This window comes from Heptranchias perlo, chromosome 35 (assembly GCF_035084215.1).
Source record: "Heptranchias perlo isolate sHepPer1 chromosome 35, sHepPer1.hap1, whole genome shotgun sequence".
Taxonomy (NCBI): domain Eukaryota; kingdom Metazoa; phylum Chordata; class Chondrichthyes; order Hexanchiformes; family Hexanchidae; genus Heptranchias; species Heptranchias perlo.
In genome coordinates, this window is record NC_090359.1 from 15,653,133 (window position 1) to 15,669,403 (window position 16,271).

General features: G+C 47.4%; 1 non-coding gene across 1 annotated transcript; it reads right to left on the bottom strand.

The window, feature by feature from the left end:
* Positions 1-6,076: 6,076 nt before the first annotated feature.
* Positions 6,077-6,158, bottom strand: trnal-aag (transfer RNA leucine (anticodon AAG)). The gene has a single exon. It is a non-coding gene; the product is annotated as a tRNA-Leu (tRNA).
* Positions 6,159-16,271: the final 10,113 nt, after the last annotated feature.

Genomic DNA, 16,271 nt, shown 5'->3' on the forward strand with positions numbered 1-16,271 from the left:
CCGTTAAAACAGCATCCGGTTCCTTGGCTTAATAATAGAGAAATAGAGCACAAAAGCAAGGAAGTTATGTTAAACGTTTATAAATCATTATTCAGGCCTCATATGAAGTATTGTGTCCAATTCTGGGCACTATAATTTATTAAGGAGGTCAAGGTCTTGGAGAGGATGGAGAGGAGATTTACCAGAATTATACCAGGGATGGGGTTTAGTTGTGTGGAGAGACTCGAGAACCTGGGATTGTTCTGCTTCGAGCAATGAAGGTTAAGGGTAGAAGTAATCCACGTGTTCAAAATTAAGAGGGGTTTTGATCGAGTAAATAAGGAGAAACTTCACCCATTGGCGGGAGGGTCGGCAACCAACGGACGCAGATTTAAGATAATTGGCAAAAGAACGAGAAGGAAATACGGAGATTTTTTTGCACAGCGAATTGTTATGATCTGGAACGCACTGCCTTAAAGGATGGTGGAGCTCGATTCAATCGTAACTTTAAAAGGAGAATCGGATAAATACTTGAGTATCTCCCCACAGATACTACCTGACCTGCTGAGTGTTGCCAGCAGTTTCTGGGTTTATTTTTGAGCTTTCACTATCGCAGTTTTCCTGACAACCTGCAACTTGCCTCAAGGGCGCAGCTTCAAGCACAAATTTCTTGTGCTCTTCTCACACACAAGATCGCACTTTACTTTCCGACACACTCACTTTAAAATCTGGTGTTTCTGCACACAGCGTCCTGCACCACGAGAATTTGAAAGACCTTTCGCTGATGGCCTGTAATCGCTCCTTTTTCCCCACTGGCACTCCTTACATTTATCCTCGACTCGATTCAATCGCATGTTTCAACAGAACTATTAAGATCAAGGCGGAACACTTCCGATCTTACTGCACCGCCCCAACTTGCCAAATGTGAACCTTTCAACCGCCATTCGCAGCTCTGTTACGCTGCCCGTCGCTCACGCAACTCAACTGCTGAGAGAAAAGAGCCAACAAGCATCAAAACAAAAAACAGTTCTTCAGTTACCATCCCCTGGATCACAAGACTCACCAAGTAAATTGCGTGAACAATCGGGCGGCTGTCTTTCCAGAGACCAGCCCTGCTTTCGTCGTGTTTCTCTGTCGAGCGGTCACGCAGATCGAAATGTATCGACTGGTTTCAAGGCACAAATGAACATTGGTGTGAATGGGACATGTGCCCAATAGAAACAGCGGTCGGAGCAGAACAAACTTAAAGGAGTGAGATCGTGAAAGTGAATGTTAGAGTCGGCAATGCCGCAGGAATGTGTCCATGAAATGGAAGGAGGAAAGGAAAGGCGGCATATTGACCGAGGAAGGAAGAAAAAGCTGGGAGAAGAGGCGGGTTTGAACTGTGGAACATCAAGTACAGGCATGTGAGAGTGCTGGGATTTGATGGAATAAATAGGTTTTCGCCACCAACAAAAAATGTTTTTCTCATGTGTTCAATATTGATATATTATTGCATTATATTCGCAAGCGTGGGAGAGAACAAAAGAAGCAGCGTATACTATGCCGTGACTCGGATTCGAACCGAGGTTGCTGCGGACACAACGCAGAGTACTAACCACTATACGATCACGGCACCACATGTCGGTGATTGAGTTGCTCCCCGAACTATTGAAATAGCGCCATTAACGTAGCAAAACGTCCCAAGGCGCTTCACAGGAGCTTTTTCAACAAAATTTGACCCCGAGCCACAGAAGGAGATATCAGAAGCAAAATACTGCGGATGCTGGAAATTTGAAATAAAACCAGAAAATGCTGTAAATAATCAGCAAGTCAGGCAGCGTCTGTGGAGAGAGAAACAGAGTTAACTTTTCAGGTCGATGACCCTTCGTCAGAAATGGAAAAGGTTGAAGATTAAACAGTTTTTAAGCAAATACAGAGTCAGGGAAAGGGATGGGGGAGGAAGGGGAGGGGAGGAAAGAACAAAAGGGGAGGTCTCTGATAGGGTGAAGGGCAGGAGTGATTTAATAACAAAAGGAATGACGGTGCAAGGCAAGGAGGGTGGTAATGGGACAAGTAAAGAAACAAAAGATGGGTCTGGAGGAGCTGTAAATGGCAACATGAGAACCATCACCAGCACTTGGTCTCCGAAAAAATGTGATCAGTGTTTATGATCTGAAGTTATTGAAATCAATGTTGAGTTCAGAAGGTTGTAAAGAGCCTGATCGAAAGATGAGGTGCTGTTTCTCGAGCTTATGTTGAGCTTCATTGGAACAGTGCAAGAGGCGGAGGACAGAGAGGTCAGAGTGGGATTGGGACGGGGAATTAAAATGGCAAGCGACCGGAAGCTCAGGGTCACGCCTGTGGACTGAGCGGAGGTGTTCGGCGAAGCTATTCCAAATAAATCACTGTTTCACCTGGAAGGAATGTTTGGGGCCCTGGAAGGTGGGAAGGGAGGAGGTGAAAGGGCATGTGTTTCATCTCCTGCACTCGCATGGGAAGGTGCGGTGGGGAGGAGAGCAGGTGTTGGCGGTGATGGAAGAGTAGACCAGGGTGTCGTGGAGGGAACGGTACCTTCGGAATGCTGAAAGTGGAGGGGAGGGGAAGATGTTTTTGGTGGTGGCATCGCGCTTGGACGTGGTGGAAATGGCGGAGGATGATACTTTTAATGTGGAGGCTGGTGGGATGGAGGGTAAGGACATGGGGGACCTACCGTGGTTCTGGGAGGGAGTGGAATGGGTAAGGGCAGAAGTGGAGGAAATAGGATGGAGACAGTCGAGGGCCCAGTCAACGACAGTGGAGGGGAATCCAAGGTTGAGAAAAAAGGAAGACATATCGAAAGTATTGATGTGGAGAGTGACATCGTCAGAACAGACGCGACGGAGATGGAGAAACTGGGGGAAGTGAATGGAGACCTTCCAGGAAGCGAGGTGGAGGAAGTGTAATCAAGGTAGCTGTGGGACTCGGTGGACTTAAAATAGATATTGGTTGACAGCCTATCCCGGAAATGGAGATAGAGAAGTTGAGGAAGGGAAGGGAAGGTTCGGAGATGGACCGTGTGAAGGCGAGGGGAAGGGTTCAAATTGGAAGCAAACTTTATTGGAGCGAGAACAGGAAGCGACATCGATACAGTCATCAATGTACCGGAAAAAGAGGTGAGGGAGGGGACCTGAGTAGGACTGAAACAAAGAATGTTCCACGTATCCCACAGAAAGGCAGGTATAGCTGGGACCCATAGGGGTTCCCATAGCGACATCTTTTATTTGGAGGAAGTGAGTGGAGTCAAAGGAGAAGTTGTTCACCGTAAGAACAAGTTCAGCCAGGCGGAGGAGGGTGGTGGTGGATGGGGATTGGTTGGGCTCTCGTTCGTGGAAGAGGCAGGGGGCCCGCAGGCGGTCCTGGTGGGGGATGCAGGTGTAGATGGACTGGATGTTCATGGTGAAAAGGAGGGGGTTAGGACCGGGGAACTGGAAATTGTTCAAGTGGCGGAAGGAATCGGATGAGTTACGGATAGAGAATAAACTGGACGAGGGGAGAGTAAGTAGAGTCGAAATAGGAAGAATTTTGTTCCGCGGGGCAAGAACAGGCTGAGAAGTTGGATCTCCTGGGACAGTCCAGTTTTTGGATCTTGGGAAGGAGGTAGAAGTGGGCTGTGCGGGGTTTGGGGACTGTGAGGTTGGAGGCCGTGGGGGGAAGATCTCCAGAGGAGGAGGTCAGTGATGGTCTGGGAATCTATGGCTTGATGTTCAGTGGTGGGATTATCGTCCAGGGGAAGGTAGGAGGAGGTATCGGAGAGTTAGCGTTCAGCCCCCTCTCGGTGGAGGTCCACTCACCTCACGAGGTCGAGGTCTGTTCGCCTCACAATAACAACAGCGCCGCCATTGTCAGCAGGTTTAATGACAATGTCAGGGTCAGACTCGAGAGAACGGAGTGCTGCGAGTTCAGAGGGAGGGAGGTTCGAGTGAGTGAAGGGAGCAGAGAAATTGAGACGGCCGATGTCACGCCGGGAGTTCCCAATGAAAAGATCAAGAGAGGGTAAGAGGATAGAGGGAGGGGTCCAGGTGGACCGAGAATTCTGAAGATGGGAGAAATGGTCCGCGGTGCGGGGGGAAGACTCCTCGCCAAGGAAATGGGCGCGGAGGTGAAGGCGACGGAAGAAGAGCTCAGCATCGAGTCCAGCTCAAAACTCATCGAGGTGGGGGCGTAAGGGGATGAAGCTGAGGCCTTTGCTGAGGAGTGAAGTTCGGGGTCAGAGAGGGGAAGGTCAGAGGGAATGGTGAAAACACGACAAAGAGATTGGAGGGAGGGATGGGGTCAGAGGAAAGTGAAGGGGAAGAAGGATCGGGAGGGGTGTTGGTATCTAAGAGTTGTTGAAACTTGCGGTCCTTGACACCTGAAAGGAAGAAAAAAAGTTTTTCACTGAAGCGCCGGATGAGGCGAAGGATGAAATGGAACTGCGGACCAGGACAGCTCTGAAGTAGAGAGAGTCGGTGCTGCTGAAGAGAGAGTGTTTGATCAGGTTTCTACTAAAACTCACTTTCACAGACACATCTTCCTCAGCAACTGTGTCCGGCTCCGACTTATTCCACGTGGATTCCAACTTAAATTCCACCCTTCATGTTTCGGATCCACCCATGATTCCAGATATCTCCATGATATTCAGCGTTCCTCCAACCACTGCTCCCGCCGCTTCCTGAGATCCACGCTCAACGCCACGCACCGCCACATGCTCACTCTCGACCTCTCTCTCCACGCATGGTTTTTATCCCATCCGCGCCATTATTGCATTTACCGTTTGATGTGTTGGTTCCTTCATTATATTCATCCAGAAGTCCTGGGTTTCAGTCCAATCCGAAGCCACGGTGGATGAATTTTGCATTGCTCGCTGAACTCTGCTCAAATCAGCAACGTCCTGATTGGTGCCCGGAGGTGTTGCGAGTGTAAGATGTGAATAACGTGAAGTATCAATCAAAGTGCACAATAACGCCCCGGTAATGCGAGTATCTCTCATCGGATATTACTGCACCGCCCCAACTTGCCAATTGTGAACCTTTCAACCACCATTCACAGCTCTGTCGCGCTGCCCGTCGCTCACGCAACTCAACTGCTGAGAGAAAAGAGCCAACAAGCATCAAAACAAAAAACAGTTCTTCAGTTACCATCCCCTGGATCACAAGATTCCCCAAGTGAATTTCGTGAACATTCGGGCGGCTGTCTTTCCAGAGACCAGCCCTGCTTTCGTCGTGTTTGTCTGTCGAGCGGTCACGCAGATCGAAATGTATCGACTGGTTTCAAGGCACAAATGAACATTGGTGCGAATGGGACATGTGCCCAATAGAAACAGCGGTCGGAGCAGAGCAAACTTGAAGGCGTTAAATTGTAAAAGTGAATGTTCGAGTCGGCAATGCCTCAGGATGTGCCCATGAAATGGAAGGAAGAAAGTAAAGGAGGCCTATTGATTGTGGAAGGAAGAAAAATCTGGGAGAACAGGTGGGTTTGAACTGTGGAACATCAAGTACCATGCGTGGAGAGAGAGGTCGAGAGTGAGCATGTGGCGGTGCGTGGCGTTGAGCGTGGATCTCAGGAAGCGGCGGGAGCAGTGGTTGGAGGAACGCTGAATATCATGGAGATATCTGGAATCATGGGCGGATCCGAAACATGAAGGGTGGAATTTAAGTTGGAATCCACGTGGAATAAGTCGGAGCCGGACACAGTTGCTGAGGAAGATGTGTCTGTGAAAGTGAGTTTTAGTAGAAACCTGATCAAACACTCTCTCTTCAGCAGCACCGACTCTCTCCACTTCAGCTGGGATTTGACAGAACAAATAGGTTTCCGCCAGCAACAAAAAAATATTTCTTTCATGTGCTAAAGATTGATTTCTTGCTGCATTATATCAGCAAATGTGGCAAAGGATGAAAGACGTAAATGAAACAGTATTGAAACTCCTATTCGAGCCGAAGTTACTGCGATCATAACGCAGAGTATGAACCACGATAGGATCACGGCAACGGACATCAGGTGGGGCAGTCGTGCCCGAACAACAGCAATGTCGCGCACGGTGCTGCTTGGAAAAGAAGGATGTTTGGTCATCTGGTTAAAAAGCATGCACTTTAAATTCTGGCAGTGGTGGGATTCGAACCCACGCCCCCGAAGAGACTGGAGCCTTAATCCAGCGCCTTAGACCGCTCGGCCACACTACCATCTGATGCTGGTTTGTTCAGAATCTGCTATCTGGTGATTGAAATGTGGTTTTCTTGCTTTTTGACCTTTGAATCCAGGATTTTCCATTGAACGAACAAAATAAATGGGCTTTCTGAGCAATGTTCATTCGACGAGGTGACCGAGTGGTTGAGGTGATGGTCTGTTTATCCATTGTGCTCTGCACGCATGGTTTTGTATCCCATCCGCGCCATTATTGCATTTACCGTTTGATGTGTTGGTTTCTTCCTCATATTCAACCAGAAGTCCTGGGTCTCGGTCCAATCCGAAGCCACGGTGGATGAATTTTGCATTGCTCACTGAACTCCGCTCAATTCAACGAAGTCCTGATTGCCGCCCAGAGGTGTTGCGAGTGTCAGATGTGAATAACGTGAAGTATCAATCAAAGTGCACAATGACGCCCCGGTAAAGCGAGTATCTCCCCACAGATACTGCGATTTATTTATTTATGCAGCTGCCATTTGCAAAAGAAACAAATGTATTTTTTGTATATCTTTACAGGTATTGAAAACCCCATTTTGACCAATTCCTTGTTACTGTCGTGCTGAGTATCCCCGCCTATCCCCTGGGAGACTGGTGTTCCATTCTCTGATGAGGATGTTATTGCTGCCTTGAAAAGTTTCACTTTCATTTATGTGCAATATTGGATGTGGAAAATACAATGAAAAACTGACTCGGCCTTGCCCACTTCCAAAATTTGATTTCACAGCGATGTTAAAATCTGCTCTCTGCTTCACTCTTCAGCTCGATGTGAGAACCACAGTAATGGGCAAGAAATAAAACGGAGAATCGCGCTGTGAACAGACCGGGTCTCAGTCACCAGCCTGAAACAGAGAGAGGCCGACCGACAGAGAGAGGAACGAAGAGAGACAACCATCTTCAGCCAGAAGTGCCGAGTGGATGATCCATCTCGGCCTCCTCTCGAGATCCCCACCATCACAGAATCCAGTTTAACATCGAGGTGAAGAGTGACGCAGAGAGCAGATTTTAAAACCGCTGGAACATCAGCAAAATTAAAGTGAGGCAAGTGGGAGTCAACTCTGAGTCAGTTCCACACTGTATTTTCTGCAGATTAACAAAAGTGAAGCTTTCAAATGCGATAAAGTTATAAACTCCTGATGGGGGAAATGAACCCCGGTCTCCCGCGTGTCAGGCAGGGGATACTCGCTACTACACTAACGAGGAACTGCTGTATTGAATGTACACTCATCCCAGATGGTGTTCGACATGCTTCATGTGTCAGTGGATTTCTTTCAACTATTTATTTGATGACAGTTTGTTTAATTGTCCACGGGCCTCTGTTGTAAGAACCTTTCACATTTCCATCTCTTTGTTAGACAACGCACAACTGACTCTGTCTTTCTTCTGTTCTTTCTTTCTCTCTTATCGTGGTGAGTTATAGAGTCATAGAGTCATAGAGTCAAAGGCTGGGGACAGGTGGAGAAGGATGAGGAGGGATAGTTTCCCACGGTCACACAGGATGAGGAGGGATAGTTTCCCACGGTCACACAGGATGAGGAGGGATAGTTTCCCACGGTCACACAGGATGAGGAGGGATAGTTTCCCACGGTCACACAGGATGAGGAGGGATAGTTTCCCACAGTCACACAGGATGAGGAGGTTTCGTTTCCCACAGTCACACAGGATGAGGAGGGATCGTTTCCCACAGTCACACAGGATGAGGAGGTTTCGTTTTCCACGGTCACACAGGATGAGGAGGGATAGTTTCCCACAGTCACACAGGATGAGGAGGTTTCGTTTCCCACAGTCACACAGGATGAGGAGGTTTCGTTTCCCACAGTCACACAGGATGAGGAGGGATCATTTCCCACAGTCACACAGGATGAGGAGGGATAGTTTCCCACGGTCACACAGGATGAGGAGGGATAGTTTCCCACGATCACACAGGATGAGGAGGGATAGTTTCCCACAGTCACACAGGATGAGGAGGGATAGTTTCCCACAGTCACACAGGATGAGGAGGGATCGTTTCCCACAGTCACACAGGATGAGGAGGGATCGTTTCCCACAGTCACACAGGATGAGGAGGGATAGTTTCCCACAGTCACACAGGATGAGGAGGGATAGAGTCATAGAGTTATACAGCATGGATAGAGGCCCTTCGGCCCATCGTGTCCGCGCCGGCCATCAGCCCTGTCTACTCTAATCCCATATTCCAGCATTTGGTCCGTAGCCTTGTATGCTATGGCATTTCAAGTGCTCATCCAAATGCTTCTTGAATGTTGTGAGGGTTCCTGCCTCCACAACCCTTTCAGGCAGTGAGTTCCAGACTCCAACCACCCTCTGGGTGAAAAAGTTCTTTCTCAAATCCCCTCTAAACCTCCCGCCTTTTACCTTGAATCTATGTCCCCTTGTTATAGAACCCTCAACGAAGGGAAAAAGCTCCTTAGTATCCATCCTATCTGTGCCCCTCATAATTTTGTACACCTCAAACATGTCCCCCCTCAGCCTCCTCTGCTCCAAGGAAAACAAACCCAATCTTCCCAGTCTCTCTTCATAGCTGAAGCGCTCCAGCCCTGGTAACATCCTGGTGAATCTCCTCTGCACCCTCTCCAAAGCGATCACATCCTTCCTGTAGTGTGGCGACCAGAACTGCACACAGTACCCCAGCTGTGGCCTAACCAGTGTTTTATACAGCTCCATCATAACCTCCTTGCTCGTATATTCTATGCCTCGGCTAATAAAGGCAAGTATCCCATATGCCTTCTTTACCACCTTATCTACCTGTTCCGCCGCCTTCAGGGATCTGTGAACTTGCACACCAAGATCCCTCTGACCCTCTGTCTTGCCTTGGGTCCTCCCATTCATTGTGTATTCCCTTGCCTTGTTAGTCCCTCCAAAGTGCATCACCTCGCACTTTTCCGGGTTAAATTCCATTTGCCACTGTTCCGCCCATCTGACCAACCCATCTATATCGTCCTGCAGACTGAGGCTATCCTCCTCGCTATTTACCACCCTACCAATTTTTGTATCATCAGCGAACTTACTGATCATACCTTTTACATTCATATCCAAGTCATTAATGTAGACCACAAACAGCAAGGGACCCAGCACCGATCCCTATGGTACCCCACTGGCCACAGGCTTCCAGTCACAAAAACAACCTTCGACCATCACCCTCTGCCTTCTGCCACTAAGCCAGTTTTGTATCCAAAGTGCCAAGGCACCCTGGATTCCATGGGCTCGTACCTTCTTGACCAGTCTCCTGTGGGGGACTTTATCGAAGGCCTTACTGAAATCCATGTATACCACATCCACTGCGTTACCCTCATCCACACGCCTAGTCACCCCCTCAAAAAATTCAATCAAATTAGTCAGACATGATCTTCCCTTGACAAAGCCATGTTGACTATCCCTGATTTATCCTTGCTTCTCCAAGTGGAGACTAATTTTGTCCTTCAGAATTTTTTCCAATAATTTTCCTACCACTGATGTTAGGCTCACTGGCCTGTAGTTCCCCGGTTTTTCCCTACTCCCCTTCTTGAATAATGGCACTACATTAGCGGTTCTCCATTCCTCTGGCACATCCCCTGTGGCCAGAGAGGTTCTGAATATATGTGTCAGAGCCCCCGCAATCTCCTCCTTTGCCTCACACAGTAGCCTGGGATACATTTCGTCCGGGCCTGGGGATTTATCCATTTTTAGGCCCGCCTTTGTCCGGGGTTTAATTCCCCGACTGGGGGGAAGCATTTTAAGACGCCAACTTTTAATTTTATGTCTTCGGCTGTCTTCTTCTTACAAAACTACAGAGAAAAATAGAACAGAAAAAAAATAAACAGGTGATTGTCACTATCAGAATATGATTGAACGGAGACGGGTTGGGGGCTGGATGCACGCTGTGTTACCGAGCGATCACTCATTGCGATTTTAACTGAGCAGTGGTTAATGTGATAAATTTGAAATCCATCGTTAGATTTGCACCTTCACCTAGTTTAAAATGGGTTCCTCAGTGATATAAATAAACCGATAACAACCCCGAAACCCCAGCGGGTATATTTTTTCCAATACTGAGTGACGGTCTCAATTTCCATTGAAATTTTCAATCAGCAAATCCCAGCGGTCGTTATGAGTTTGACAAACTAATTTATGAACTTGACTGTTTCCTGGAAATGATCAAAATGGGGTTTTCCTTACCCATACAGATATATAAATAAACACATTCGGTCATTTCGCCAATGACAGTTGGATAAATAAATAAATCGCAGTATCTGTGGAGAGATACTCGCTTTCCCGGGGTGTCATTGTGCACTTTGATTGATACTTCACGTTATTCACATCTCACACTCGCAACACCTCAGGACTTTGCAGATTTGAGCAGAGTTCAGCGAGCAATGCAAAATTCATCCACCGTGGCTTCGGATTGGACCGAGGCCCTGGACTTCTGGATGAAGACAAGGAAGGAACCAACACATCAAACGGTAAATGTAATAATGGCGCGGATGGGATAAAAACCATGCGTGCAGAGCACAGTGGATTAGGAATCCATCACCTCAACCACTCGGTCACCTCGTCGCATGAACATTGCTCAGAAAGTCCATTTATTTTATTCGTTCAATGGAAAATCCTCGACTCAAAGGTCAAAAAGCAAGAAAGCCGCATTTCAATCATTAGATAGCAAATTATGAAGAAATGCTATCAACTGGTAGCGTGGCCGAGCGGTCTAAGGCGCGGGATTAAAACTCCAGTCTCTGTTGGGATATGGGTTCCGATCCCACCGCTGCCAGAATTTAAAGTGCTTCATACTTTAACGACATCACCAAACATCCTTCTTTTCCAACCAATACCGTGCGCGACATTGCTGTTGTTCGGGCACGACTGCCACAGCTGATGTGCGTCGCCGTGATCGTATCCTGGTCCATACTCTGCGTTGTGGTCGCAGGAATCCGAGTTACAGTACAGTTTTGTTTACCGCTTTTGTCCTCTGCCACATTTGTGAATAGAATGCAGCAAGAAATCAATCTTCAGCACATGAAAGAAAATTTTTTTGTTGCTGGTGAAAACCTATCCATTCCTTCAAATCCCAGCACTCTCACATGCCTGTACTTGATGTTCCACAGTTCAAAACGGTCTGTTCTCCAGGCTTTTTCTTCCTTCCATAATCAATAGGCCGGCTTTCCTTTCCTCCTTCCATTTCAGGGACACTTTCCTACGGCATTGCCGACTCTAACATTCACTTTCACGATCTTATTTGTTCTGCTACGACCGCTGTTTCTATCCCATTCTCACAGTTTTTCTTTCTCCGTCGCGTCTGTTCTGACGGTGCCACTTTCCACAACACTACTTCTGATATGTCTTCCTTTTTCCTCAACAGAGGATTCCCCTCCACTGCAGTTGACTGGACCTCGACTGTGTCCGTCCTATTTCCTGCACTTCTGCCCTGACCCATTCCACTCCCTCTCAGAACCACGGTAGGTCCCCTTGTCCTTACCTTCCACCCCACCAGCCTCCACATTCAACGTATCATCCTCCGCCACTTCCACCATCACCACAAACATCTTCCCCTCCCCTCCCCTTTCAGCCTTCCGAAGGGACCGCTCCCTCCAGGAAACCCTGGTCCACTCTTCCATCACCCCCAACACTCGCTCTCCTCCCCTCGGCACCTTCCCATGCGAGTGCAGGAGATGCAACACCTGACCTTTCACCTTCTCCCTTCCCACCTTCCAGGGTCCCAAACATTCCTTCCAGGTGAAACAGCGATTTATTTGTAATAGCTTTGCTGAACACCTCCGCTCAGTCCACAAGCGTGAACCTGAGCTTCCGGTCGCTTGCCATTTTAATTCCCCGTTCCACTCCCACTCTGACCTCTCTGTCCTCGGCCTCCGACTCCGTTCCAATGAAGCTCAACATAAGCTCGAGAAACAGCACCTCATCTTTCGATCAGGCTCTTTACAACCTTCTGAACTCAACATTGATTTCAATAACTTCAGATCATAAACACTGCTCACATTTTTTCGGACAGCAAGTGCTGATTGTGGTTCAAATTTTGCCATTTACAGCTCCTCGAGACCCATCTTTTGTTTCTTTACTTGTCCCATTACCACCCTCCTTGCCTTGCACCATCATCCCTTTTGTTATTTAATCACTCCTGCCCTCCACCCTATCATAGACCTTCCCTTTTGTTCTTTCCTCCCCTCCCCTTCCTCCCCCATCCCTTTTCCTGACGCTGGACTTGCTTAAAAACTGTTTAATCTTCAACTTTTTCCATTTCTGACGAAGGGTCATCGACCTGAAAAGTTAACTCTGTTTCTCTCTCCACCGACGCTGCCTGACTTGCTGATTATTTACAGCATTTTCTGGTTTTATTTCAAATTTCCAGCATCGGCAGTATTTTACTTCTAATATCTCCTTCTGTGGCTCGGGGTCAAATTTTGTTTAAAATCTCCTGTGAAGCGCCTTGGGACGTTTCGCTACCTTAATGGTGCTATTTAAATAGTTCGGGCAAAAACTCACTGACTGACGTGAGGCGCCGTGATCGTATCGTGGTTAGTACTCTGCGTTGTGGCGGCAGTAACCTCGGTTCGAATCCGAGTCACGACATAGTGTGCGCTGCTCCTTTTGTTCTCTCCCGCGCTTGCGAAAAAAATGCAACAATTTCTCAATATTGAACACATGAGAAAAACATTTTTTGTTGGTGGCGAAAACCTATTTATTCCATCAAATCCCAGCACTCTCACATGCCTGTACTTGATGTTCCACAGTTCAAACCCACCTCTTCTCCCAGCTTTTTCTTCCTTCCACAGTCAATAGGCCGCCTTTACTTTCCTCCTCCCATTTCATGGACACTTTCCTGCTCCATTGCCGACTCTAACATTCACTCTCACGATCTCACGCCTTTAAGTTTGTTCTGCTCTGACCACTGTTTCTATTGGGCACATGTCCCATTCGCACCAATGTTCATTTGTGCCTTGAAACCAGTCGATACATTTCGATCTGAGTGACCGCTCGACAGACAAACACGACGAAAGCAGGGCTGGTCTCTGGAAAGACAGCCGCCCGATTGTTCACAAAATTTACTTGTGGAATCGTGTGATCCAGGGGATGGGAACTGAAGAACTGGTTTTTGTTTTGATGCTTGTTGGCTCTTTTCTCTCAGCAGTTGAGTTGCGTGAGCGACGGGCAGCGCAACAGAGCTGCGAATGGCGGTTGAAAGGTGCACATTTGGCAAGTTGGGGCGGTGCAGTAAGATCGGAAGTGTTCCGCCTTGATCTTAATAGTTCTATTGAAGCGTGCGATTGAATCGAGTAGATGATAAATATAAAGAGCGCCTGTGGGGAAAAATGAGCGATTACAGGCCATGAGCGAAAGGTTTTTCAAATTCTCGTGGCGCAGGACGCTGTGTGCGGAAACGGCAGATTTTAAAGCGCGTGTGTCGGAAAGTAAAGTGCGATCTTGTGTGTGAGAAGAGCACAAGAAAGTTGTGCTTGAAGCTGCGCCCTTGAGGCAAGTTGCAGGTTGTCAGGAAAACTGCGATAGTGAAAGCTCAAAAATAAACCCAGAAACCGCTGGCAACACTCAGCAGGTCAGGTGGTAGCTGTGGAGAGATACTCAAGTATTTATCCAATTCTCCTTTTAAAGTTACAATTGAATCGAGCTCCACAATCCGTTACGGCAGTGCGTTCCAGATCATATCAATTCCCTGTGTCAAAAAAATCTCCTTATTTCCCTTCTAGTTCTTTTGCTAATTATCTTAAATCTGCGTCCGTTGGTTCCCGACCCTCCCGCCAGTGGGTGAAGTTTCTCCTTATTCACTCCATCAAAACCCCTCTTAATTTTGAACACGTGGATTACTTCTACCCTTAACCTTCATTGCTCGAAGCAGAACAATCCCAGGTTCTCGAGTCTCTCCACACAACTAAACCCCATCCCTGGTATAATTCTGGTAAATCTCCTCTCCATCCTCTCCAAGACCTTGACCTCCTTAATAAATTATAGTGCCCAGAATTGGACACAATACTTCAGATGAGGCCTGAACAATGATTTATAAACGTTTAATATAACTTCCTTGCTTTTGTACTCTATTTCTCTATTATTAAGCCAAGGAACTGGATGCTCTTTTAACGGCTTGAAGAAATCGTGCTGCCACATTCAAAGATGTTGATGAAAATTACCAGGAACACATTGAGTCAGCTCACTCGGCTCAGGCCCGGGACTGAGCCTCGGCTTTTCTTGCTCCGTGGCTCAGTAGCACACCTCGTGAGATCAGCTAACTCAGTCCAGGCTGGAGATGCTGCCTGACCTGCTGAGTGTTTCCCGCATTTTCTGTTTTTATTATTAATATAACCTGAGCTCCTTCGAGCGTTTGTTGGTCGATTCACTGATAAAGCTGGGAATTGAGGGGAAGCTGGTTCATGGCGAACCCCAGCTCTGAATCCCCCCGGCAGAGAGTTCAATGAATGTTTAATATAAATGAGATTCACCGACAGTATCAGAAAATCTCTGCTTGATGGTCGGACTCATTCTCCCGAAGTGAGGAATGAGCGGGAGGGGCAATTCCACCCGGGGTTATATTTTATTCAAACAGGATGACCCAAAGGCCAGTTTGATGTGGGGCCGAAATAGCTCAGTTGGGAGAGCGTTGGACTGAAGATCTAAAGATCCCGGGTTTCGGCAGTTTTGGATTATTTTGTTTCTTCTTCTTTGGGCCGATTCTCGAACATTTATTTACACTGACATTTTTACCCGACACTGAACGGTTGGGGATGGAATAGAGAGACATCAAGGATGTCTGTATTTAGCTTTTATTTCTCTATTTCATTCTGCCTTTCTCTCTGGATTTTGTCTCTCTCGGTGCCCGATGAACATTTGATTTGATGCATTTGTCCTAAACTGATGCCTTTTCCACATCTCAGGGCGGTCAGACACGCTCTGTCTGTCTGTTACTGCTTGTGACCATTAACGGGAACAGGCCGCGAGTTAAACATTTATCAGCAAACCGCCAGAGAGATAACACAGCGGGAATAAAACACATTGCCTCACATTGTTAGACACCGAGTGACACAGATTGTAATGTGTGTCAGTAAACAGACCCGGAAAACAGAGTCCGAGAAAGGAAAGAAATAGAGAGATTGAAAAGAGTCATAAAAAGAAAGAAAACCCTTTCTCCACCCCAACAACAACAACAACTTGCATTTATATCGCGCCTTTAACGGAGTAAAACGTCCCAAGGCGCTTCACAGGAGCGATTATCAAACAAAATGTGACACGGAGCCATATTAGGAGATATTGGGACAGGTGAGGTAGGTTTTAAGTGACTTAAGGGAGGAGAGAGAGGTAGCGAGGCGGGGAGGTTTATGGAGGGAAATCCAGAGCTTTGGGCCCAGTCGGTTGAAGGCACGGCCGCCAATGGTGGAGCGATGAAAATCGTGGATGCGCAAGAGGCTTGAATTGGAGGAGCTCAGCGATCTCGGAGGGTTGTCGGGGTGGAGGAGGTTACAGAGATAGGGAGGGGCGAGGTCATGGAGGGATTTGACACGAGGATGATAATTTAAAATTTGAGATGTTGGTGGACTGGGAGCCAATGTAGGTCAGCGAGCAGAGGGGTTCTCCTCCTGAACGGTGGTTTGAATGTTTGGGGGGCGGGGCTGTGATAAATATCTCGATTTAATATAATGATCCCACTTTTCAACTACCCCGAATTATTACAATGCTGACCTGGAACAATCTAGAACATACCGCAAAACAGGACATTAAGATCAATGGTCACTTTAGCAAGGAGTTTAAAAGATTCTTCTACGAAGGAGAAGGCTCAAGAAACGGACTGTGAACATTTCATGATGGTCTATTTATTTGTGGCCAGAGAGAGGGATGGAGTCGGTGACTAGTGAACGGAGTTTGTGCCAATATTTATTTGGAGGAATGTTTTTCTCATCCATTACTGGATGTTGAAAAAGCAGTGTGAGAAATCAGAGACAGTGGAGGGGTCGAGACAGGTGGTCAGGTAGAGATGGGTGTTATCAGCGTACATGTAGAACCTGACATTATGTTTTCGGATGATATCGCAAGAGGCAGCATGTGGATGAGAAATAGGTGGGGGTCAAGGATAGATCCTTCGGGAACTCCAGAGGTAATGGTGC